This window comes from Festucalex cinctus, chromosome 3 (genome assembly GCF_051991245.1).
Source record: "Festucalex cinctus isolate MCC-2025b chromosome 3, RoL_Fcin_1.0, whole genome shotgun sequence".
In the NCBI taxonomy this organism is placed as follows: domain Eukaryota; kingdom Metazoa; phylum Chordata; class Actinopteri; order Syngnathiformes; family Syngnathidae; genus Festucalex; species Festucalex cinctus.
The window spans coordinates 3,750,152-3,777,381 of record NC_135413.1 but is presented as its reverse complement, the minus strand read 5'-3'; the positions used below and the strand labels follow the sequence as shown (position 1 = coordinate 3,777,381).

Below are 27,230 nucleotides of genomic sequence, written 5' to 3'. Positions count from 1 at the left end.
CAAATGTGTCAATTTGAAAAGAAAGAAGAAAGCTTGGGTTTGTTGTTGAAATTCAATCTGATATTCAGTGATGAATCACATACAGAATAAGTAAAACTGGATTATAATTGTAAATGCATAAGAACTATCTGTACATCAATAAAAGTGTTGACAGCTTTGAATTCTAATGTTTTATTTTCCTCATCTTTTTGGGAACAACACTTGGCGACAAATTAACCAGAGCAGCACATGTTGTAACAATGTCATCAATAAGATCTACAAGTGACAGAGGAATGACAGTTTGCAAAATTCTGTACTTCTTTAATTGCCCTATAACCCGTTCAACATGGATGCGAACACGGAATAACTCCCGAGAATGATCTACATCAGTACCGGGTAATTGCTTCTTGCCTTTTGTGAAACTTGGAATTTTTAGCACCTCTCATAGCAAGTTCATCTGTGATTAGAAAGCCCCTATCTGCAAGTACAATATCATGTGGTTCAATTTTATCCAAAAAATCTGATTCAACTGTGATCTGTTTATCTGACACTCGACCTCCCCAACCTTGCGATAAAAAAGAGATAGCTCCACCTGGAGCAATTCCTATAAGATATTTTACAGTGTTGTGATGTTTATAATTAGACCATGTCTGGGCTCTGGCTGTCAGGTTTGATGGACGCTCAATTAACAATTCTGAACAGTCAATTATACATCTGCATTTTCGAAATGATTTCTTGAAAATTTTGGGCATGTTTTTTTTCACAGCTTCTTTAGATGGCCAGATTATGAGAGCTTTCAATATTTTTCCCATTACAGGAAACCACCTTCTCAATAGTCTTGACACTAAACATTTGGAAATGTCAAACCTGACAGCCAAATCCTGATTAGTTAAGCCTAATCTTACCTTCATTAAAATGATCAACAGGTGATCTTCAAGAGACAGACATGATGCAACTTTTACAACATTTGGTTGTAATATATTCAACAGCAACATGAATATTTGTTCGTTTGGAAGACCTGTAAAGAATTTAAACAGGGAGGATGAATTTTTCAAACTTTAAAATCCAAACTGCTGGTTTGATATCTTTTTCTTCAAGCTTTCATTTTGTTGCTGACAATTCTGCAATTCATTTCGTAGTTCCAAGTTGTCTTTGAGAATTTGCTCTGTGGTGACTGGGGTAGTTGTACACGTAACAGGAGCAGCTGGTTGATCATCTGTAAAGCATGAAACTTTATATGATCATATTTGTAAAATTCTAATGAGATCTAAATGCAGATTAGCAGACTACTTACTAGTGACTTGTGAATGAAGGCTCAATAGACTTTCTGCAGCTGTCATAGTATCCATTTCTTCATGGTCAGGCTCCCGTGTGACTTTTGTTTCCTGCCGCCTCGTTTTCCGTTGATATCTGTCAAAAACATACAAGTGTACATATTCATTTATTTATAGGTATATAGCTGTGTGTGTGTGTGTGTCTAAAGAAAAAAAAAGGTCATACACCAATACAAGTATTTGAATTTTAGTGTTCATATATATGTACAGTACAGGCCAAATGTTTGGACACACGTTCCTCATCAATGCATTTGTTTTACTGTATTCATGACTGGTTACTTTGTAGATTCTCACTGAAGGAATCAAAACTATGTATGAACTGATGTGGAGTTATGTACTTCACAAAAAAGGTGTAAATCCATTTATTGTATTTATTTATGTACTTATTTTTATTATTTTCCCCTTTTTTGTTAAGTACACAATTCCACGTGTTTGTTAGTTGTCAAAGTTGTGATGCCTTCAGTGAGAATCTACAATGTACCGGTACATAGTCATGAAAATAAAGTAAATGTATTCAATGAGACAGTGTGTCCAAACTTTTGGCCTGTAATATATATATATATTTCATGTCTGTCCATCCATCCATTTTCTGAACCACTTACAGGTAGACAAACAACATCACAATCATACCCACGGACAATAATTTCATTCAAATTTCCCTTTAGACAAATTTTATCTGATTCTGCTGGCTTCATAGTTCTACCTTGAGAGTTTTGAGTGTCCACTTGCAGCAGCTGCTGTATATGAAAATATTGACGGAACAAAGTCTGGAATGCCATGTTCCAGTGAGGCCTTTCCTGTAAAAAATACAATAAAATAAAATGATTTTGTGGGTGGAGGCATGCCCTTTTTTTTGTTTTTAAGCCATTCACGGATAGTTTGTGATTGTTTCACATTAAGTTAGTCTACTTCTCGCCCAAAATAATAAACGCGTTTGACTGTACAAAATAGCTTCACTTGTGCTTTCAATCATTTTTCACAAAGGTGTTTGTTATACTAAATTAACATCATGCTCTTTTGCTGAAAACAGTAGAACTAAAGAACTTACCGGATATGAAGTGAGCGCTGCAAAGACGAGCATTCCTAATTTCCTCCTCCGTCCAGTTCTCACGTCGTAAAGCTTGTAGCCATAACTTTCGCCGGTTTTTCTTAAAGGAGTGTTTACCAGCAGGAATTCTATAAAACGTTAAATCACTGTGTGTACTCTTTCTATTCTGACAACCCACGGCACAGCACGACGACGGCATTGTTTTGTTAGCTAACACAAAGGAAGGGGGAAGGTAGCTCAGTTTTCTGCCTCCGAGTTGCGCGCGCAGCTCCATGGCTACGTCACATGAAATTGGTCCATAGTAATGATGCTTCTGCTCTGATTTCTTATTCTGTGGTGCACGCTCACACACTGGAGTGAATATTCTAGAATGATTTCCTATATGAATGTAACCAAGAAACATTTACTTGATATCTTTCCAATTGTTTAGTAGTATGTACATTTTATTTGATCTTGATATTGAAAATGGTTTCAAACCTTTCTTTGGAGTGAATAAGGATTTGCTGTTTTCGTTGTGCAAAATGAATATGTCTGCATTTGACAATGCGTCTTGGCAGGAGTGTCCTAATATGGAAAGCAAAGTTGGATTTCTATTCCTCTGTTTTGAATTTGTTTGTGAAAAGCTCCCTAATGTGCGCTGTTGTTGCATTTGTTCTCAACATAATTACATCATTAGCTGCGGGCTAACCCCTCCCCACCACTGCACCATACACACAGTTTTGTGTGTGTGCGTGCGTGCGTGCGTGATACTGCATTTCATGAGGGTGTAGAAAGTGGGGATCACTCTAGTTCTAATCAGCACAGCTCTCCTGTGACACGGAAAAATCAAAGGAGGCGAGCAGTAATGCCTGTAATGTAATGTTTCCCAAATATATGTACATTGTACATGTGGGAGATGTGCTACATGCAATGGCTCTCTCGTATTAACATGTTTGTAACGGCATATGCACAAACAAACATCCCACAGCATCAAGAATGGATCCATTAATGAAATGATGTATTCCTGATAGAAAGGCCAGAAGAATTTAGTAGCAATTTGGACAAAAAGTCATGTCAGTGTGAGCCCGAACATGTGGCATAGAAAATGTATCTATGGATGAAAAAGATTTGATTTATATGTACAGTATTAAGAAATGATGTCTACATTTTCTTCACAAAAAAAGTTTATTTCTCAAGGTCAAAAAAAAAAAAATCTTAATCGTAAAATAATAAATGTTTCTGTGTTGTTTGACACCCTCTAGTGCATGCAGCAAAAAAAAAAAAAAAAAAAAAAAGGTCACATCAACATCCACTTTAAAAATATATATATAATTGTAGGTATTATATGGCTCTGGCAAAAGGGTCCACATGTGCAAAAAAAATCAAAATTATATATTTATATATATTTGAATTCTGCACTTAATTCCCTTTAAAATGATATATAATACATGGATGTAGCTAAAAAATTGACAAATGTTGGAAGGTTGAAATTGCTAGTTTTGAGTAAAGGGTTTTAAAGTTTTGGTACTTGCATCATTCAAATGTCCATAGCAACAAGCAGTACCTTCGGAAAAAGATATGAACCTGAAATTTTCAGGAATGGAAAGTCAATTCCAATAGCAGGCAAGGTCATCGTCCGAGATTTGAACCCTTGAAACGTTTTGGAAGTTTGACCTCTCAAAAGAGGAAATCAGCCTCAACTTTGAAGATCACGTTCAGCTGACAATTTATCTTCTAAGGCATCAGCCACAGTTTGCTTATTTTTATATTGTTGCTCCTTGTGGTATTTTCTTACTTAAATGAGGTCATATTATCACAGTGGGAAATTTGATTTCATAATTTTGTGTCAATTAAAAGATTATTTGCCATTTGATGTGGACTGTGAAAAGTGCTTTATTGATAACTTATCATGGATGTGATGTCTCAAATGCTTTTGAAAATGAATAAAATGAAAATGGTTTGTTTGTTTGTTTGTTTGTTTTGTTTTGTTTTGTTTTGTTTTGTTCCACCACCTCACCCCAAGTCATCCACGAGGGACACAACTATTTTATTTACAAGTCAATATAGCCTGTGTGCATTTTGGGGCGGGGTGCCATTGTTACTCTTTTGAAAGGACCATTTTTCATCATCAAGTTTCATATTTGATAGATCATTTTTATGTTCATGTAATCCCATTTAAAAGAGAATAAGTGAAAATGTGTGGTGATATTTGCGACGTATGCAGGCAGACTGTTCATTTTTGACGCATTGAAGAAGCGGCGTGTCCGGCGTTCTATGAAATAGACAACATCGACAAGCGATCAAAATATTACATTAGTATTTACAATACATTATTACATTAGTCTACATTACATACAAGGCACTGGCGCCTGTCACAACTTTTAATTCCTGACTCGATCTGAGTGAAGGAGCAGAGTGACAGCCTGTCAATCATTCTGCTCTGCAGGGGCACTGTGCCTGCTCCCCCGGTTAGAGTTCGACATGCTTTTAGTGTGTGAATGTAGTAATTTGAATTAAAAGTAGTAATCGATTCAGTAAGAAAAAGATCCTGGAGAATATCTCTGTCTGTTTGGACGACAATTCACCGGTAACCGAACCGATGACAACATAGCTTCTGCTCAAGGTAGGCTGACTGTTCTGTTCACTTTCGTACTGAATGGTGTGTTTGGACTTTGTTTGGTTGCCATGTCCATCCATCCATTAGCAGATCCGCTTATCCTCATACCATTTCTATAAACCATTTGTGAAATACGTTTGACGCTAGGAAATTCGGGTTGTTTTTAAACAGTTGCGCAAGAAGCGGAGCTAGCTAGCAGCTAGGCTAAAAACACGGCCCCTAGTTATGAGGCATACTGTCTAATAATTGGTTATATTCATACACTTCACTTCTCTTACAATTTTGACTTTTGTGCTTGCATGGAAATGAAACTAGAGACCTCAAAGAGGCAATTTGTGGCGAAATCTCAAAATGGACAAATAAATATATAATAAATAATAAATATTTACTTGTTTTCTTGTGTGTGTGTTTTGCTATGCTTGCTATTAGTGTGATCCCTGATACCATCCTATATGCACATCTGCACTTTGATATATTACGCCAGTATTTGTTGCTCATAACGATATCTCGTTGTTGTTTATAACCATGTTATTTGCACAATGACAAAAGGAATAAATATTGAATTGAATATAACTCTCTAATATTGTACATATCTCTAGATTGATCCTGCCGACATGTGGACCCTTTTGTCAGGGCGGGTCACATATGAATATGGAAGAAGAACAAGAATCATCTTTATTTGTTAATGTACACAAAATTAAAAAAAAAAACAAAAAAACATTCTGCTGCAGCAGCGTGGAAGAAATAGCATCAGCAGAAGAACAAATTCTCTGTCAAGAAAAATCAAGCTTGAGGGAAATAAATTTCCAATGTATTTTGCTTTACTACTTGTGTTAAATTAATAATAGACAATCATATAAAGGCTATTTTCATTTTTTTTCCAAAAAAATAAAGACTCGTTCCTGTTTCAATGGAGGCAGCAGAACTGCCAAAATTGATACGAAAATCATGCAAAAATCATGGATATGTTTGCGGATGGGAAAAACGTGAAAATTTCAGATACATTTGTATGAAAAATTTTCAAATCTCTCTCCATACTATATGTGTGTGTATCTCATTTCATGAAACCCTAATTGTGAATGACATGATGAACTTTTGGCCATGTGCACTGTCTGTCCAAGGCGGATCTCACAACCTCTGATTGTCATCTACAGGCGGGTGAAGGCATATGTCACGTCGTCTTCTGGCCACTAATGAGTCATTTTGTCACGCTCGCCACCCCACTGAGAAAGTTTTGGCTCCGCCTCTGCCCATAACCAAAGGCCCCACTGCATGTCTCATTGTGAAGAAATGAAGTGGCAAGTGGTGGGTTGTATGTACTAAGAAGCACCTCCAACAGGGAATACGGGATAGAGAGAAAGCCTCCAAGGAATTCTAATAGCACATTCATAGGAAACTTTCCTTAATGTGACAAGGAAGGAAATTAGCTGGCTCTACACGGTAATTGTCCACTCATGTTAATACAGCGCGTCATCCTCACACAAGGCATTTAGGCTTCATTTAAATGCTAATCAAATTCATCAGCATATGTGCCGGATATGAGGCGTTCTCACGGGCGTGTGGCTGAATTACAAATGAGTGCCTGGTGGAGAGCTTTTGACTCGTCAAACTCATCCTGCTGACTTCTGGACGGCGCTCGCTTTGGTCCGTGAGGCGTGATTTCTGCCCACCGCGATCCTCGCCCTCGTTTGGCGCCCGGGAGTGTCTGTCTCTCGCTTGCGGTTGGCTCGCTTTCAAGCCGGAATGTCAGGGGATGGAGCTCAGTGGAAGACTGGAAGAGCGCCCGCGACGGAAAAAGCCAAGGCCTTCTCCACAAAAACATGCAAGTGCAGGTCTGACACCTTGTCTGTGTTCCACTAATGACTAGTGCTCTTACCTAAAATATTATATATTAATAATGATGCCTTCAAAACAACTGTTCTTGGTATTGTTAGATCTCAGTGCTGCATTTCACACAGTTGATCATAATTAGGGTTGCCAACTTTCTCATCCCGAAATAAGGGACAGGTGCACGGCACGGTGCCATGGTAGTGTGAGCATGATGTGTGAAATCAGTGTATATTCTGATTAGATTGGAAATGCACAAAGTTTGTACATTCCCTTTAATCCTTACTGCAGGCCATTATTATGGAACCACATACAAAACCTCAAATAAACCACAATTGCCTCTTTACCTAAAAAAAACAGTTGCATAAAAAAAAAAAAAAAAAAAGAAATGCAAAAGAGGAGCGTGACTCACCACATTTACTTTTTCCATAGAGACTTTTCTTTCCTTTAGGTTTATCCATTCTGTCTTCCTAACCGACCGGACAACTCTACACATTATTTTCGAGCCACTTACGCAGTATAAACCGCTACAACAAATGCACGTGACGATGCCTGTGATTGGCTGACAGGTGACGAGCTAGGTAGTCATGACTTTGAACAAGCAAAGATTACAGGCAGGGTTCCAAAAGGCTCCATTCTTGGACCACTTCTATTTAATATCTACATGCTGTCCAAATTGCATCACATCTCTTACCATACTTAAGCAGATGACACACTACTTTACATTTCAGTGTCATCACATGGCTATAGTTCCATATTTTCATTTAGTGTATTCATCAAAAAAAAAAAAAAAAAAAAAGTTGTATGGACCAGAATTTTCTCGAGCTCAATTCAGACAGGAGAGAAGTGTTTTTTTTTGGGGGGGGGGGTTTTGGGCAGAAAAAAAAGAAAGGTCCAAGATGAGCACTCACCTTTCCTCTCTGTCATTAAAAAAACATAGCTCAAATTAGGTTTTCTGTCTCAACAAGACAAAATGTGACAACTAGACAAAAATGTGTTCACGCTCTTATTTACAGTAGGCTAAATTACTGCAATGGTGTTTTTACAGGTCATCATAAATAATCAGTCAAGCACTTGCAGCTGATCCAAAATGCTGCCATCAGAGTCCTTAGAAACAACAGAAAAATAAATGGACCATATCATACCTGTCCTGAAATCACTGCACTGGCTTCATGTGAGTCAAAGAATAGATTTAAAAAATAAATAAACTTGCCTTGGTTGATGTACTTTTGGTTTCCCTCAGAGGACTGTTACAACTGCGCTACATACTGTATGTCAGTAGCTGTCCCTCAGCTAAATCAACTGACAAGAAGGTTTCAAATGGATGCTTCACTTTTACTCAATCAATGCACAATCAACACAATACCAGTTCCAAAATCAAGACAAATAACAGACAACATACAAATGTTCTGTATCAAAAGCACAAAAAAGTTACCTCGCTATGTTTTCTGATGGCACTAATCTAAGATTTAAGATAGTGATTCTTATCCTTGGTTCGATCAAACTCCAGGGGTTTGGAGAGGCATTCTCAGGGGCAGTGGCGAGCGGTCATCATAAGCTATTAATGTGATGCATGCCCAAGCCCTTCAACAAAATCATTGAAAATATTTATCTGTTATTCAGTACTTTAGTTCTACTGCTTTGGTCTTAAATTCTTGTGTAATTTGTCCTGTTTTTCCTTGCGGAGAGGTGGAAAGCTTGGTTCGCGCATGCGCAATAAAAAAATCAAGTTGTGTTCCTTCCGAGAGGTTGTTTCTGTACATGCGCCTATTGAATGGCAAAAAGCTGGCAATAAAGCAGCGTGTCTGACTATGCGCATGCACATAATTGGCTTACTTGGCTTGCAGTCATTGGTTGAAAAGAGGGCTGGCAGGACTTCCGGTATAATGGGGAAGCTAGTGGCAGCTTAGTTTATTTACTAGCTCCCGGCGGGTCCAAGTTATTCCCCTTACAAATTAACTTAAAACAGTGAATATTACCCAGCTGAAACTCATTTATGAGGGGAGTAATGGGGAGGAAGAAAGGAAAAGCACAGGCAACCGCCGAAGACGACGTTTTATCGTCATGTGAGAGTGAAGACTGCGTAGCCGGCAGCAGCAAGCTAATCAACACAGGTAGCTTGGAGGCTATGGGAGTTAGCATTATTGCCGAAATAAAGGAACTACGCACCGATGTGAGAAAGGAGATCAGCGAAGCAACCGGACAGATCCAGAAAGACCTTTCGGACTTCAGAGAGGAGATGACGCAGCGGTTCATTGTTATTGACGCTGACATGAAGAAAATGGACAGCAGAGTTGAGGAGGCCGAGCGGCGTGTGTCGGAGATGGAGGAATTGCCCGCCGAGGTCAAGGAAATGTTGGTGCACACACTCGATCTAGAGTCACATTCAAGAAGAAATAATATTTGCATTCATGGCATAGCGGAAGGAGTGGAGGGAGATAACATCACGAACTTCATTGAACGATTTATTAAATCTGAACTGGGTCTCTCCGACACTCCCCTGGGAATACAGCGCTGCCACCACTGGCTTGGCCCCAAACCCCCACAAGGTTCCAACCCTAGATCCATGATTCTCTGCTTTCTGGAGTTCAAGACGAAAGAACTCGTGCTCCGCTCAGCATGGAACAAGAGAGAAATACGACACAATGGAAGACGCATTTTCTTCAAGCAGGGTTACACGAGTGAAGTTTTGGCTAAAAGGAAAGCCTACACCTCATTAAGAAGAGCATTAAAAGAGAAAGAAATCCGCTTTCAGACGCTTCATCCGGCATGGCTTCGGGTCCACCTCAGCACTGGTCCGGTAATCTACAAGGATGCACGAGAGGCCGGCATGGATCTGAAAGGAAAAGGAGTGATCGACGTGGAGCTTCCTGCCTCTTCAACAACAACGACCGGGAAGAGGACGACGCAACTGGAGTTGCAAAACGCACAGAGTACATTGCATCGCGCAAGAGAGGCGCGACTGGAAAGCATCAAGGATAGACTCAAGGACTTTCGGCGTGAGAATACGGCTTAAATCAGACCCTCAGTTATAACGACTGGTGAGCCAAGGATAAGACGGTAATGATGACAACCTGTCTTCCTTTTTTCCTTTTTTTGTTTTAATAGTAATTTTGATCCATATGCCGGAAAGCTAGGTTTAGCTCCCATCTTTTTAATGCGAGTCGTGATGTCTGGGACGACTCGGTCCTTTCGGCCCACATTGCGAGGGGCTCCCTTGTTCCTAAGGGACTCCCCTCCCAACCTCGAAGCGTTCAGTATATCACCTCAAATTTGGAGGTCAACAATGTTGTGGTATGTTTCTTTTTCTTATTTTTGTTCTGTATTGTTAAGACCGACACCGTTTTTTTTCAATTAAGCCATCCAGCAATAATGTTTTTCTGTGTTTATTTTTTGTGTATTTCTGGGAGGAGAAATGAACTGATAGAAGTATAATGTAGTAACACTAAACTTGAATGGGTTGTCAAACCCTGTTAAACGGAGTAAAGTTTTGCTAAAATGAAACGTGAAAAACAGGATGTAATCTTTTGGCAAGAGACTCACCTTAGCAATGAAGAGCATGATAAGCTAAAAAAAAATGGGTTGCAAACATACATACTATTCCTCCTCTAAGAAAAGTAATTCAAGGGGAGTGGCAATTCTTAACTCTAATAGGATTAGTTTTCAGTTCTCCTCCCAGATCAAGGATAAGGAAGGATATTATTTTTTGGTAAAGGGTTTTATTGATCATAAGGAGGTGACGTTATTGAATGTTTATAGGCCTCCAGGGAGGGACAAGCAGTTGATTAAGAAGGTTTTTGATATAATATGCACAGAGACATCTGGTGTGTCTATTTGTGGGGGGACTGGAACATCACTTTACAACCACTACTAGACTCTTCACATAGGTTAAAGAAACTGTCTCCTGAAACGCGGTATGTTAAAAAACTTCAAAAGGAATTGGGTATTTTAGACGTTTGAAGAGATTTACACCCAGGTGAAAAAAAAAATCACTTTTTTTTTTCCTGCCCACACAACATTCTCTAGACTGGATGATTTTTTTATGTTTAACATGGATAGGCATAAGGTAATTGACTGTAACATTGGAGTTAAGGATGTGTCGGATCATGCAGGGGTTTATTTATCTTTGCATCTGGATAACAAACGAACACTTTGGAGGCTTAATACGAGTTTCCTTAATGATTCTCGATTTTTGAAATATTCAGAGGAGGTACTTAAGACTTCCGTGATTCACAATGATAATGGCAATGTTTCACCTAGTGTGTTGTGGGATGCGGCCAAAGCAGTCCTCAAAGGCAAATTAATCGTGTGGTCATCTATGAAAAAAAAGGAACGCGACAAGCAAATCGAGGATTTGGTGCAAAAGCTTAAACATTTGGAAGATGATCACATGAAAACAAATGATGAGGGCATACTTAAACAGATAAATTGTACAAAACGGACCTTGAACGAGTTATACGAGAACCAAATAGAAAAGACGGCAAAATTTATTAAACTGAACTACTATGAGAATGGTCCGAGAGCCAAAAAATTACTTGCTTGGAGGGCACGTAAACAGCAATCGAATAGATATATTTACAAAATAAGAAACCCCACATCTAAAAAGATGGAGTTGAACTTAGAGAATGTAAAACAATCTTTTGTGGACTACTATACTAAATTATACACCCAAAACCCTGCAGTAGATTTACCAGTTGTTGATAATTTTTTAGCCAATCTTGATTTGCCCTCGATAGGTACACATTACAACGAGAAACTTACACGTCAGATAAATGATGAAGAAATTGATAAGATAATATTGAGCTTAAAAGGAAACAAGATGCCAGGGGAAGATGGTTATCCAGCAGAATGGTATAAAAGCTTGAGACCTTTCATAACACCACTCTTGAAATCTTGTTTCAATTATGTTCTGGGAGGCGGAACACCGCCACCATCTTGGAAACGTGCCTTAATTTCCGTGATACCAAAACCTGGGAAGGATGTCTCTGAATGTAGTTCTTACAGGCCAATACCAATTTTAAATACAGACTATAAAATCTTCGCAACGATAATGGCCAAACATCTAAAAAAATATAATCCCCGAACTAATAGACACAGATCAAACAGGATTTGTAAAAAATAGGCAAACACATGATAATGTGCGACGAGCACTTCGCCTTCTCGATGACATGAAGACTAAGAAATCAATAGTTTTTAGCCTGGACGCGGAAAAAGCGTTTGATTCGGTCAGGTGGGAGTTCTTATATCTAGTTTTAAAACGTTTTGGCTTTGGTGAACAGATAATTAAATGTCTAGGCTCTTTGTACTACTCCTCGACGGCCAGAATAAAAGTGAATGGGGACCTTTCTGACGCGGTTTTTCTTGAACGAGGTTGCCGACAGGGCTGCCCGCTCAGGCCGGCTCTGTTCGTCCTCTTTATTGAAACACTGGCTCAGGCCATAAGAGAGTGTGTGGGCATCCAAGGTGTCAATATATATGGTTCAGAGCATAAGGTTAGCTTATACGCGGATGATGTTTTGGTGACCATTACTAACCCAGAGAGCAGCTTACCAACATTGATATCTGTACTTAACAAGTTTGGTTCTTTTTCAGGATACAAATTAAACTACCATAAAACACAGATTATTACTTTTAATTATAACCCAAGCAACTCGGTCAAAGGACTCCTACAGGGCAACTGGAGTAACAACATGATTAAATATTTAGGGGTACAGCTACCCAAAGATTTGAGGGACATTTATATACATAACTATATTCTCCTTAATAATAACATTAAGGCTGACATGAACCGTTGGTCTCTTTTGCCAATGACAATGTATAACAAAATTGAGATGGTAAAAATGATATTACTCTCTAAATTACTTTATTTATTCCTGGCTTTGCCTGTAGAAGTGCCCTCTAAGCAATTTTCTGAATGGAATAGAATGATTTCTGGTTTTGTTTGGGGTCAGAAAAAAACAAGAATACGATTTGAGACATTGCAGTTACCCAAAAATGAAGGTGGTATGGCTCTTCCTTGTTTAGAAAGTTATTATAAAGCAGCACAATTGAGAGGTTTAGTCGCCTGGTGCGACCCTACTTGTGACGCTAAGTGGAAGGAAATCGACCAATTGGCGCTCCATGCTCTTGCGTCTGTCCTGGGGGACACACAACTATTACGGACACTTTCAAACAAAATGTCTATTTGGATGAGAACCCCACTGAATATCTGGCTTAAGGAACTTAATGATAAGACAACAGAACTTGATGCAAGAATTTTGCGCTGGCGAGCATATGATTCCAACTTTGTCCCAGCAAAACTTGATGGCAGATTTAAACAATGGTGTAGCAGAGGTATAACCGCTTACTGGGGAATAAGATCAGAGGACGGTCTTGGTACATTTCAACAATTATCAGAAAAGTATGATTTAGGAAAAGGGGACTTTTTTAGGTACTTACAGTTAAGACATTACTATAACGCAAATATTGTCTCCAAAACGAGGCACAGTAACCTATTAATAATAACATTTATTAGTGCAATTAAAGGAACGTTATCCAAAAAACAGGTCTCAAAAATCCACACAGCATTACAAACGAAAAAGAAATTTCTACTATATACATTATACATTATTATATACACACAGATGGGAAAAGGAAACTGGAATGGAATTGTCACAAGATGATTGGTCAAATATTTGTGCAACTATTACAACCACTTCAAGTTCCGATCAGTGGAAGGAATTTACATGGAAAAATATGTGTTTCTTTATCACTCCACGCGTAAAGGAACTTCAAAGTAAAAATCCAGAAAATGGCAAATGTTGGAGAAACTGTGGGAGAATGTCAGCGGGTCATTTTCACATATTCTGGGAGTGTTCGAAAATTACACCTTACTGGGCCAAAGTGATTGAAACGGCCAATCAACTCTTGGGGCTAAGACTGGAAAGGGGACTTTGCCGACACAGTCTGTTATTTTATCTGGGCAACATCCCAGACAAGTACCTACTACATATATTACAGGCTGCAAGTAAAAAGGCCATTACTCGGAAATGGTTGAAAGAGGACCCGCCAACCATAACGGACTGGATGGACATTATGCGAGACATTTATACAATGGAACAGTTAACTTTCTCTCTCAGACACTGCCCTGTCAAATGTAAAAAATACTGGGAAAAATAGATATCTTTTGTTGATAAGTGACTACTCAAATTGTGACTATTATAGACTATTGGTGATAAGGACATTGGATTATATTGCTTCATGGCTTAATTCCTACTACTTAATTCCTACTTAATTCCTTTATTTATTTTTTTTAAACTTTTCTTTTCGCTCTCCCTGATTGTTATGTCAGTCTCTTGATTTTTGTCAATTACAGTTGATTATTGTTCCTGAAAAAACTAATAAAGGCAAATGCCGGATTTTTACCCGGGATGAGAACATCGGTGGCGGGGTAAATTTTTGAAAATCCTCTGTGCCCTGGAGGTCTTTGGGCGGTCATATCTCCCAAACCCTATGTCATACTGGCTAGAATCCTCGGATTCGCCTCGCCGAGACCTTTCCAACGGTGTATGGCTCGTCGACTTTGTGTCCCGGAGATAGAGGGCCAGCAAATGCTAGATTTCATGCCCGTGGAGGCTCCAGCATTCTCGGCCGGGCTCCGCGGTCCTCCGGCCATGCCCAGGAAAGCTCCAGCAAGAATATAATTTCAAGTGGTCGTGTCCTATACTGAAGTAATCATCACGAGGAAGAATTTCGTCCCTCACTTTCAAGCAAGGACATAAGAGAAACATAAATGGCTAGCTGGCTGTCCACAGGTTAGCTAACTTTATTGTTGGTTGAAACCTCTTGCGGCTCTGCTGCAATGTCATTTTTTCCTCTCCCAGGTTCAGCCCACTTCATGGGCACGAGCCAGTTCCGAATACTGTAAATTCCAATGTATTGGCAAATTTGTGGTCATGTGATTTTGTCATTTCACTCACCACTTAGCTGGTTGCGTTAGTGTGTGTGTTACAACCTGCATCAGTCCTGAATATTTCCGCTTTAATTTTATACCTACACAGTGATATGATTTTCCTGCCCATTACGGCAGCAAACTCCCATTGAAATCAACCAAGTCAGATTTTGTTTACACACGGGGTACGTCATCATGATCACATGACCAGGATAATGCCGTTCACCACGGTATGTTCTTATTTGGATACTTAATCGGTTAAAAAGAAAATTCAGGGAATGAGATGTCAGATATATTTGCACTTTTATTCTTTATACACAATGACTAATCCAAGACTGGAAAATGAGTTAGAAGTCTTGTATCACTTTCAGAAGCACTGATTTAACATTGAACTTTGTTTCTTCTTTCTGTAGCTAACAATTACAGATCAAGCAATGGTTAAATGGTAAATGGACTGTTTTCCATATAGCGATGTAACTACATCATATGCGCTTTACAATTGAAGCCTCACATTCACACATTCACACAAACACTTATACACCAGTGGTCGGCTGTTGTCATGCAAGGCACTGCCAGGTCCACTGGGAGCAAATTGGGGTTCAGTATCTTGCTCAAGGACACTTCAACTGGTCACTAGGACTGAGGATCGAACCCACAAGCTCACAGATCAGAGATGGGAAGTAACAAAATACAAATACTTTGTAATTTCTTGAGTAATTTTTTCCAGTACTTTGTAATTCACGGAGCATTTATTTTTTAGAATATGTTTTGCTTTTATCCATGACATTTTAAAAACAGTATCTGTACTTTTGACTTGATACATTTTCAAAACAGAGGGTCGTTACTCGTTACTTTTGTTTTACGTGCCTGATAACGATTAAAAAGTGACGGCAGCTATTGCGCTTCTATGTTTCTGGCTTGGTCATTACGGCCAATCATATGAAGCATTCCACACTGTCTCCGACATCCCCGCTTGTGATAGGCTCCATCTCAACCTATGAGATTACACATTGGAGAATGTCCAAGTTGAAACAAGTTTGAAACTGTCAAAATTATGGACTCGACTCAGAAGGAGCTAGCGACTAGCGAGTCGGCTGACTACCCGGTCCGCCCACCCATGGCCTTACCTGTGGGAAATGTTCACCTTGGTCGGCTCGACGAACGATTCATGGCGAATGCATTGTGTCCTGTGTAATCCTAAAGTCCACGAGCTAGCCGTCTGCAAGAATTCCCCGTCAAATCTGAAACAACTTATCGAGGTAAGGTACAGTTAAGCTAAATAATCATTACCTTTTCGTTAGCTTGGCCTTGGTTAATGCAATGATCTGAATATATGACTGGGAAGTCAATAGCCTGAGCAGACTACTGTTTAAACTATACGGTATACGTATAGATTAGACATATACAACTCATAGGCAGTTAGTATAGGGCCGGGGGCGATGGTAAGGGGTGGAGTGTTTGTGGCGGGGTGGTCACAATTTTTTTTTTAAAGTTTTAAAAATATCTATAAATTAAGTTAAATGGTATGTGCTGCTTTGAAGACCCCCCACCCCCTTTTTTTTTATCACTCAGTTCATTAAACCCCAATATTAGATTTGGCAGAGGCATCTTTTGTTGAATTAGTTATAATTCTTTAAGTAGAAAATATACACGTTTCCTCCTGTAAACATCATTAAGCATATAATTTATGTATACGTGTATTTAAGGCAAATTGTGGAAACTTAATTTCCATTGCATCTTTAAACCAAGGGCAGCGTCTAGAGGAGTAAAAAAAAAAAAAAATGCTTCAGAGGCGATTTAGTCAGTTTTGAGGATTTGTTAAGTGATTTTTTTTTTTTATTTATTTATTTTTTTTTTTTTTTTTTTTTTTTTTGAAGAGCTCAGAATTGTTCATTCGGTAGTCTTACCGATTCAACGTCTTGTCATCATTGCTCTCTTTTTTTTTTTTTTTTTTTTTTGTGTGTATGTGTGCGTGCGTTTGCGTGCGTGCGTTTGCGTGCGTGCGTGCGTGCGTGCGTTTGCGTGTGTGCGTTTGCGTGCGTTTGCGTGCGTGCGTGCGTGCAAATACGTATAAATTTATACTCATTCATTCACCTAAAACCTTATAAATATCCCATTACCCTTCGCCTTAACCAGGTACTTCAGAATCTTGCCAGAGTCGTGAGATTTAAATGGTCAGGAGACCAGAGAAAAGGTCAGAAAAAAAAAGAAATAAAGAGAAAAGAAAGGTAAATCAAAGTGACATCCAGCACCGACCAAACACTTCCTGCCTTCCCCATGATTACAAAATCAAAGTCTTACGCCAACCCCGGAAGCCTCTAAATTCCAGCAAATTTAGCGAGATCTCAAGAGCCCAGAGGAAAAACTAAAGAGAGGAAGGAGGGAAGGATCGATAAGGCAGAGTGAGATCAATAGAAGCCAGTACATCCAATCCATCAAAGTGAAGTCCAGCACCAACAAGACCCCTCCTGCGTGGTTACAAAACCAGAGTCTTATGCCAACCCCAGAAACCTCATACTTCTAATAAATTAAGATCTCAAGTGACCAGAGGAAAAACTAAAGAGAGGAAGGAGGGAAGGATAGATAAAGCAAAGTGAGAACCACAGACACCAGCACCAACTGATTCAAGAGGCTGTGGGAGGGAGAGGGTACTTCTGTTGAGTTTCAGTAGATGCTGGTGCGACGGATCTGGCATGCATAAGGACCACCACCAAAGAAAGAAGCCGTCAACCGCGGTCCAGCAGAGCGAGCACCCCCCCCCCCCCCCCCCCCCCCCCGGAATCCCCAGGCCGCGGCAGCACCAAGGCCACCCCCAAGCCACCCGAGCGGACACCGGTCGGCGAGCTGACCCAGACACCCGGAACACCCCCGCCCCAGCCCCGGCCCACACCCCCGAGCCCAAGGCCGCAGAACGAGGCCCAGCGGGCCCCCACAGCGCCCCACCGGTCCCCAGCCCCCATCCCCCCACGACCCCCCCGCACCCCACCCAAACCCGCCACCCACCACGACCCAGGCCCCACCACCCCCGACCCCCAAACCCCCGAACACACACCGACCCCCAGCACCCAACCCCCCACCCACCCATACCTCCACCCCCCCCCCCCAAACAAGCCGCCCCCCCCCGACGGCCGCCACCCCCCCCCCTGCGAACCCGACCCCCCGCGAGAACCCCCCCCCCGGAAACCGGCACCGGGCAGCAGCGCAGAGAGGGAAGATGTGCCCACCCCACCTCCAGCCGCGCGAGATTTGAACAGCGGCGGGAGGGGGGAAGCAGAGGAGGAAGCACCAGGGGAGAAGGCGGAACACGTTTCCTCCTGTAAACATCATTAAGCATATAATTTATGTATACGTGTATTTAAGGCAAATTGTGGAAACTTAATTTCCATTGCATCTTTAAACCAAGGGCAGCGTCTAGAGGAGTAAAAAAAAAAAAAAATGCTTCAGAGGCGATTTAGTCAGTTTTGAGGATTTGTTAAGTGATCTTTTAAATGTAATTATCTTTAAATTATATGACACAAGAAGGAAACATCCGATAAAAATACTACATTTTAGACCCTGTACTTTTTTACTTTTACTTGAGTAATTATTTGAATGAGTACTTTTACTTTTACCAAAGTATTTTTTTATGCACGTAATTGTACTTTTACTCAGGTACAAAATATCCGCACTTTTCCCATCTCTGTCACAGGTAGGAGACGACAACTCTACCACTGAGCTATGACCACAAATATAATATAGTTTGATACCCCTGCTTTAAAAGACCTTATCCTCCTTTTCATCCTGAATAGAGCAGAGAGTAAAACATACAATCGAGACACAACACTCACTGGTGTGTTAGGTTGATTGTCACTGTGAACTTGAACTTGGTCAAACAGAACTTGGTCAAAAGCAAAAAAGGTTGTCCATGTCACAGTAACTCGGTAGGCACTTATTTATGTTGTTTGTTTGTTTATTTATTTATTTATTTATTTATTTATTTACATCACTCTTCTGCCTTTCTCTTTGTGATGTGTGCACACTCAAGGGTGACAACAAGGCACTCGAAAGTGCCCACACCAGCACTTCACAATTGTGCCCAATAACTGCTGATGAGAACGAGGGTGTGAAAGTTCACTGCTTCTGTTTAGCCACGCATTCACCACCCCCACCCAAAAATAAATAAATAAACAAACAAACAAACAAACAAATAAATAAATAGTTCTGAAATGGTGAAAATTTGCATCCAAAAATTGTGAAAAACTATATCAAAGCTACATCACCACAACTCAGTACAACATAGTTCTCGGTCTTTACATGTGTTCAGCAGTTATCGTCAAACATGTAAAATGCCGTCTTGTAATGCAATACATGCTATACTTAAGTAGAAATTTGACATATCTTAAATTTATTTATGCACATTTCATTTTTACTTCAGTAAATTTTCTGATGTAAATTTAAAAAAAAAAGAAAGATAAATTTTAATGATCGTATTTTCTGCACTATAAGGCGCACCTAAAAGCCTTTAATTTTCTCAAAAACCGACAGTGCGCCTTATAATCAGGTGTACCTTATATGTGGCTCAATATTGGTTAAGTGCGGCTACCATAGTCAGGGGGTGTCACCGAAGTAACAGCTGTTAGAACGGTAGTACCACACCTGAACAAGGCTGTGAAATATTGTAGATATGGATAGTAACGTTTGGACAATATTGAGTTGTTTTATTGTTAATACGGAACCATATTGTGACTGCACTACCGGTAACTCGTTTTAGGAGTGAACAAAGTTTTCAGAATGCCGGTTTGTATTCAATTGTCGGTCATAAATATTGACTGACTCATCTGTTTTGTTCAGATTCCCTTTAGCACAGCTCCATCTATTGCAGGGGTGGCAAACTGCGGTCCTCGAGGGCCAGAGTCCTGCAGGTTTTATAGATTTCCCTACTCGAAGTGCAGCTGATTCCAATTAACAGACTCGTTATCAGGCTTCTGCAGAGCTTGCTGATGAGTTGATCATGAATCAGCTGTGTTGAAGAAGGGAAATATCCAAAACCTGCAGGACTGCAGCCCTTGAGGTCCGGATCTCGCCACCCCTCATCTATTGTACACTTAATGCAACCCCAGCCACTGCAGTAGCTTCTACTTTATGTGCCTTATAATATGGAAAAACGTTTTCATATAGGCCATTCATGGAAGGTGTGCCTTATAATGCGGTGCGCCTTATATATGGAAAAAGTTTTAAACATGTCATTCATTGAAGGTCCTCCTTATAATGCGGTGCGCCTTATATATGGAAAAAGTTTTAAAATATGTCATTCATTGAAGGTGTGCCTTATAATGCGGTGCACCTTATATATGGAAAAAGTTTTAAAATATGTCATTCATTGAAGGTGTGCCTTATAATGCGGTGCGCCTTATATATGGAAAAGTTTTAAAATATGTAATTCATTGAAGGTGCGCCTTATATATGGAAAAAGTTTTAAAATATGTAATTCGTTGAAGGTGCGCCTTATAATGCGGTGCACCTTATATATGGAAACAGTTTTGAAATATGTCATTCATTGAAGGTGCGCCTTCTAATGCGGTGCGCCTTATATATGGAAAAAGTTTTAGAATATGTAATTCATTGAAGGTGTGCCTTATAGTGCGGTGCGCCTTATATATGGAAAAAGTTTTAAAATATGGCATTCATTGAAGGTGCGCCTTATAATGCGGTGAGCCTTATATATGGAAAAAGTTTTAAAATATGTAATTGTGGGATGCTGAAAGCATATTTATTACATATTTTATAGATTTCCCTACTCGAAGTGCAGCTGATTCCAATTAACAGACTCGTTATCAGGCTTCTGCAGAGCTTGCTGATGAGCTGATCATGAATCAGCTGTGTTGAAGAAGGGAAATATCCAAAACCTGCAGGACTGCAGCCCTTGAGGTCCGGATCTCGCCACCCCTCATCTATTGTACACTTAATGCAACCCCAGCCACTGCAGTAGCTTCTACTTTATGTGCCTTATAATATGGAAAAACGTTTTCATATAGGCCATTCATGGAAGGTGCGCCTTATAATGCGGTGCGCCTTATATATGGAAAATGTTTTAAACATGTCATTCATTGAAGGTCCTCCTTATAATGCGGTGCGCCTTATATATGGAAAAAGTTTTAGAATATGTCATTCATTGAAGGTGTGCCTTATAATGCGGTGCACCTTATATATGGAAAAAGTTTTAAAATATGTCATTCATTGAAGGTGTGCCTTATAATGCAGTGCGCCTTATATATGGAAAAAGTTTTAAACATGTCATTCATTGAAGGTCCTCCTTATAATGCGGTGCGCCTTATATATGGAAAAAGTTTTAAAATATGTCATTCATTGAAGGTGTGCCTTATAATGCGGTGCACCTTATATATGGAAAAAGTTTTAAAATATGTCATTCATTGAAGGTGTGCCTTATAATGCGGTGCGCCTTATATATGGAAAAGTTTTAAAATATGTAATTCATTGAAGGTGCGCCTTATATATGGAAAAAGTTTTAAAATATGTAATTCGTTGAAGGTGCGCCTTCTAATGCGGTGCGCGCCTTATATATGGAAAAAGTTTTAAAATATGTAATTCATTGAAGGTGTGCCTTATAGTGCGGTGCGCCTTATATATGGAAACAGTTTTAAAATATGTCATTCATTGAAGGTGCGCCTTATAATGCGGTGAGCCTTATATATGGAAAAAGTTTTAAAATATGTAGTTGTGGGATGCTGAAAGCATCCCACATTTGTTGTTTCTAACCTTTATTATTATTATACTTATTATTATTATTGTGAATAATCCCACATATGTTGTTTCTAACCTTTATTATTATTATTATTATTATTATTAGTAGTAGTAGTAGTAGTAGTAGTAGTAGTATTGTGGGATGCTGAAAGCATTATTATTATTTTTCAACTTGCTGACAAAATTCACGCCTTTCGGGCTATTTATCGTTTGACTTCATATTACTTACAGTACTCGCATAATTTAATGTTAAAGATCTACTTTTCCCCATTCAGTTTTAATGGAACTGACACTGAATTTTTTCTAAGTCCCATTTTCCACGCCCACTTCCATACATACAACAGACCATCTTGACTTGCTTTCTGATATTGCTCAGTGGCGCAGTTGGGAGAGTGCATGTACAGTAAGCAGGAGGTCGCAGGTTCAAAGCCCACTGCCGACTGTACATTGCACATATGTCCGTGGCAATTACATAAACGGATATTAAGTATACCAACTGACTATCGTACCAGGAAATGCGTTATACTGACATGATCAAACACGTGTCCCAAATTAGCGCTGATGGCTTTAATCAGGTGACACTTTAAAATACAAATACGCCAATTCGCTCTGCTGCTCACAGGTCTGGTGGCTCACTGGCTTAAGCGCTTGCTCCAGGTGAATAGCAAAGACAGCCCGATGAATGGTTCGCTGGTTCAAGCCTCGGATGGAGCAACTTTTGGACATGGACATACTTCTTTTTTTTTTTTTTAGTTAAAACTAAAACTTTCGTCTTTTCATTTAGAATTCATCCATAATTTCTCATTTGTAATTTACAACCAATTTATCTTTCTTTATTCATTTAACATACATTTTATTGCATGTTCAGACACATTCGCTGCTTCCATTTCACAACATTTCAGTGATGCCCCAAGTCTTCTGTGGGTCAGTGGATAGATTGGCAGTGCAGTAGCTCATTGAACAGTAAACTGGTGAGGGTTCAATATCAGTCTCAGACTGGTTGAATTTAAACTTCAGTCTTTTCATTTATAATTCATTCATAATTTCTCATATGTAATTTACAGCCAATGTATCGTTCTTTATTCATTTAACATACGTTTTATTTAATGCATTCTGGTTCAGCAAGACATCTCTCAATTACATTTCACACTTCAATGATTACAATAGCATTCTGCTATTAGCAGTCAGCTTAGCATTCAGCTATTAGAATTCGGCTTTCAGCATCCCACGCAATTTCTTCAGAAATTGCTTAGTCTAGTTATTAGAGCATTTTATTCTCAACACTTTTTGCAATCAAACTACTCCTACATTATACTTCCGATTTACACCGTTCAAATTTCAACTTGCTGACAAAATTCACGCCTTTCGGGGTATTTATCGTTTGACTTCATATTACTTACAGTACTCGCATAATTTAATGTTAAAGATCTACTTTTCCCCCATTCAGTTTTAATGGAACTGACACTGAATTTTTTCTAAGTCCCATTTTCCACGCCCACTTCCATACATACAACAGACCATCTTGACTTGCTTTCTGATATTGCTCAGTGGCGCAGTTGGTAGAGTGCATGTACAGTAAGCAGGAGGTCGCAGGTTCAAAGCCCACTGCCGACTGTACATTGCACATATGTCCGTGGCAATTACATAAACGGATATTAAGTATACCAACTGACTATCGTACCAGGAAATGCGTTATACTGACATGATCAAACACGTGTCCCAAATTAGCGCTGATGGCTTTAATCAGGTGACACTTTAAAATACAAATACGCCAATTCGCTCTGCTGCTCACAGGTCTGGTGGCTCACTGGCTTAAGCGCTTGCTCCAGGTGAATAGCAAAGACAGCCCGATGAATGGGTCGCTGGTTCAAGCCTCGGATGGAGCAACTTTTGGACATGGACATACTTCTTTTTTTTTTTTTTTAGTTAAAACTAAAACTTTCGTCTTTTCATTTAGAATTCATCCATAATTTCTCATTTGTAATTTACAACCAATTTATCTTTCTTTATTCATTTAACATACATTTTATTGCATGTTCAGACACATTCGCTGCTTCCATTTCACAACACTTCAGTGATGCCCCAAGTCTTCTGTGGGTCAGTGGATAGATTGGCAGTGCAGTAGCTCATTGAACAGTAAATTGGTGAGGGTTCAATATCAGTCTCAGACTGGTTGAATTTAAACTTCAGTCTTTTCATTTATAATTCATTCATAATTTCTCATATGTAATTTACAGCCAATGTATCTTTCTTTATTCATTTAACATACGTTTTATTTAATGCATTCTGGTTCAGCAAGACATCTCTCAATTACATTTCACACTTCAATGATTACAATAGCATTCTGCTATTAGCAGTCAGCTTAGCATTCAGCTATTAGCATTCGGCTTTCAGCATCCCACGCAATTTCTTCAGAAATTGCTTAGTCTAGTTATTAGAGCATTTTATTCTCAACACTTTTTGCAATCAAACTACTCCTACATTATACTTCCGATTTACACCGTTCAAATTTCAACTTGCTGACAAAATTCACGCCTTTCGGGGTATTTATCGTTTGACTTCATATTACTTACAGTACTCGCATAATTTAATGTTAAAGATCTACTTTTCCCCCATTCAGTTTTAATGGGACTGACACTGAATTTTTTCTAAGTCCCATTTTCCACGCCCACTTCCATACATACAACAGACCATCTTGACTTGCTTTCTGATATTGCTCAGTGGCGCAGTTGGTAGAGTGCATGTACAGTAAGCAGGAGGTCGCAGGTTCAAAGCCCACTGCCGACTGTACATTGCACATATGTCCGTGGCAATTACATAAACGGATATTAAGTATACCAACTGACTATCGTACCAGGAAATGCGTTATACTGACATGATCAAACACGTGTCCCAAATTAGCGCTGATGGCTTTCATCAGGTGACACTTTAAAATACAAATACGCCAATTCGCTCTGCTGCTCACAGGTCTGGTGGCTCACTGGCTTAAGCGCTTGCTCCAGGTGAATAGCAAAGACAGCCCGATGAATGGGTCGCTGGTTCAAGCCTCGGATGGAGCAACTTTTGGACATGGACATACTTCTTTTTTTTTTTTTTTAGTTAAAACTAAAACTTTCGTCTTTTCATTTAGAATTCATCCATAATTTCTCATTTGTAATTTACAACCAATTTATCTTTCTTTATTCATTTAACATACATTTTATTGCATGTTCAGACACATTCGCTGCTTCCATTTCACAACACTTCAGTGATGCCCCAAGTCTTCTGTGGGTCAGTGGATAGATTGGCAGTGCAGTAGCTCATTGAACAGTAAATTGGTGAGGGTTCAATATCAGTCTCAGACTGGTTGAATTTAAACTTCAGTCTTTTCATTTATAATTCATTCATAATTTCTCATATGTAATTTACAGCCAATGTATCTTTCTTTATTCATTTAACATACGTTTTATTTAATGCATTCTGGTTCAGCAAGACATCTCTCAATTACATTTCACACTTCAATGATTACAATAGCATTCTGCTATTAGCAGTCAGCTTAGCATTCAGCTATTAGCATTCGGCTTTCAGCATCCCACGCAATTTCTTCAGAAATTGCTTAGTCTAGTTATTAGAGCATTTTATTCTCAACACTTTTTGCAATCAAACTACTCCTACATTATACTTCCGATTTACACCGTTCAAATTTCAACTTGCTGACAAAATTCACGCCTTTCGGGGTATTTATCGTTTGACTTCATATTACTTACAGTACTCGCATAATTTAATGTTAAAGATCTACTTTTCCCCCATTCAGTTTTAATGGGACTGACACTGAATTTTTTCTAAGTCCCATTTTCCACGCCCACTTCCATACATACAACAGACCATCTTGACTGGCTTTCTGATACTGCTCAGTGGCGCAGTTGGGAGAGTGCATGTACAGTAAGCAGGAGGTCACAGGTTCAAAGCCCACCGCCGACTGTACATTGCACATGTGTCCCGTGATAATTATGTAAACGGACATTAAGTATACCAACTGACTATCACACCAAGAAATGCGTTATACTGGCATGATCAAACACATGTGTCCCAAATCAGCGCTGATGACTTTCAGCGTCAGGTGACACTTTAAATTACAAATACGCCAATTCGTTCTGCTGCTCACAGGTCCGGTGGCTCACGAGGTTAAGCGCTTGCGCAAGGTGAATAGCAAAGACAGCCCTACGTGTGGTTCGCTGGTTCAAACCTCGGATGGAGCAACTTTTTTTTTTTTTCCCCCAGTTTCGTCATAATACAACAAGTTAACATCTATTTCGTTAAATGTCATTTGACAAACTATTTCTTCAAAATTAATACATATTGCATAATGCATTCTATAATTTCATTGAAGTGATTGAACACGTGGTCCCCATTATTCAGCATCATGTGTCACTTTTCAATAAAGATACACTGTAAGACATACTTCTTTTTTTTTTTTAGTTAAAGCTAAAACTTTCGTCTTTTCATTTATAATTCATCCATAATTTCTCATTTGTAATTTACAACCAATTTATCTTTCTTTATTCATTTAACATACATTTTTTTGAATGCATTCGTTCAATGACACATTCGCTGCTTCCATTTCACAACACTTCAATGATGCCACCAAGTCTTCTGTGGGTCAGTGGATAGATTGGCAGTGCAGTAGCTCATTGAACAGTAAACAGGAGGTGAGGGTTCGATACCAGTCTCAGACTGGTTGAATTTAAACTTCAGTCTTTTCATTTATAATTCATTCATAATTTCTCATATGTAATTTACAACCAATGTAATGTAATGTAGACTACAAGTTACAAAATAATTACGAGTAATACTACTACTAGTAATACTGTTTCTACTACTGCTAATACTACTACTACTACTACTACTACTACTACTATTACTGGTAATTAATAGTTAATTACGATGTAATTTTCACGGAATTTCTTCTTATTTCCTTCATTAGCATTCTGCTATTAGCAGTCAGCTTAGCATTCAGCTATTAGCATTCGGCTTTCAGCATCCCACACAATTTCTTCAGAAATTGCTTAGTCTAGTTCATTGAAGGTGTGCCTTATAATGCCTTATATATGGAAAAAGTTTTAAAGCAGCTATATGGAAGATTTAAAATTTCAAATCGCTACTGCCACCTGTGGCCGAAAACAAACTGCACGCTCGTACACGCTGCGCGCACTCGTACGTGCACGACCTCAATACTGAAGACTGGACTCTTCATATCCAATTAAACTATGTTTTCAGAGGTAAGAAGTTTTATGTTATACAAAGCTGGCTACTTCACGGAATGAGACTCTGATCCCCACTAAACAATTGATGTCCACGGGACGTGCAGATCATATTGCTTTAATCGGTCGAAGTCCAGTCCTGTGCTGTACTCCAAAACGTGTGTGCAAATTACATCAATTAATTGGACCTCATTCCGATGTGATTATGCAGTTACATATTGTAGTCACCCCGCTCGACGGACGTCAACCTGATTCTAGTCAGTGTATGTCGCCCCCAGGCTAGCGTCATTGTGCATTAGCCGAAAGGCGGGCTGTCATTTATGGAAATTGATGATTGTGAAAAACATATAGACCCATTCACTACTTAGTGTGATACGGCCATGAATGTTATCGCCATTCAGTAGTACCGTTCACATTATGTACACAACACATAATGTAGCTACAATAGGCTGTTTTCACGGAGGAAAATAAGGCAACATTTAGCCTGATTGAAATGCCGCGGAATGGAACGTCTGTTCTTCATAAAGTCATTCTG

At 39.3% G+C, this 27,230-nt stretch overlaps 1 protein-coding gene and 1 long non-coding RNA gene across 13 annotated transcripts in view; both read right to left on the bottom strand.

Annotated features, from left to right (window-relative positions):
* Positions 1-27,230, bottom strand: part of magi2b (membrane associated guanylate kinase, WW and PDZ domain containing 2b) — a 738,212-nt gene that overhangs the window by 192,149 nt on the left and 518,833 nt on the right. The window lies entirely within an intron of this gene.
* On the bottom strand, positions 156-2,608 carry LOC144015458 (uncharacterized). Its single transcript, XR_013282708.1, has 4 exons — positions 2,362-2,608; positions 2,017-2,110; positions 1,274-1,389; positions 156-1,195 (listed from the first exon to the last, which is right to left on the bottom strand). It is a non-coding gene; the product is annotated as an uncharacterized LOC144015458 (long non-coding RNA).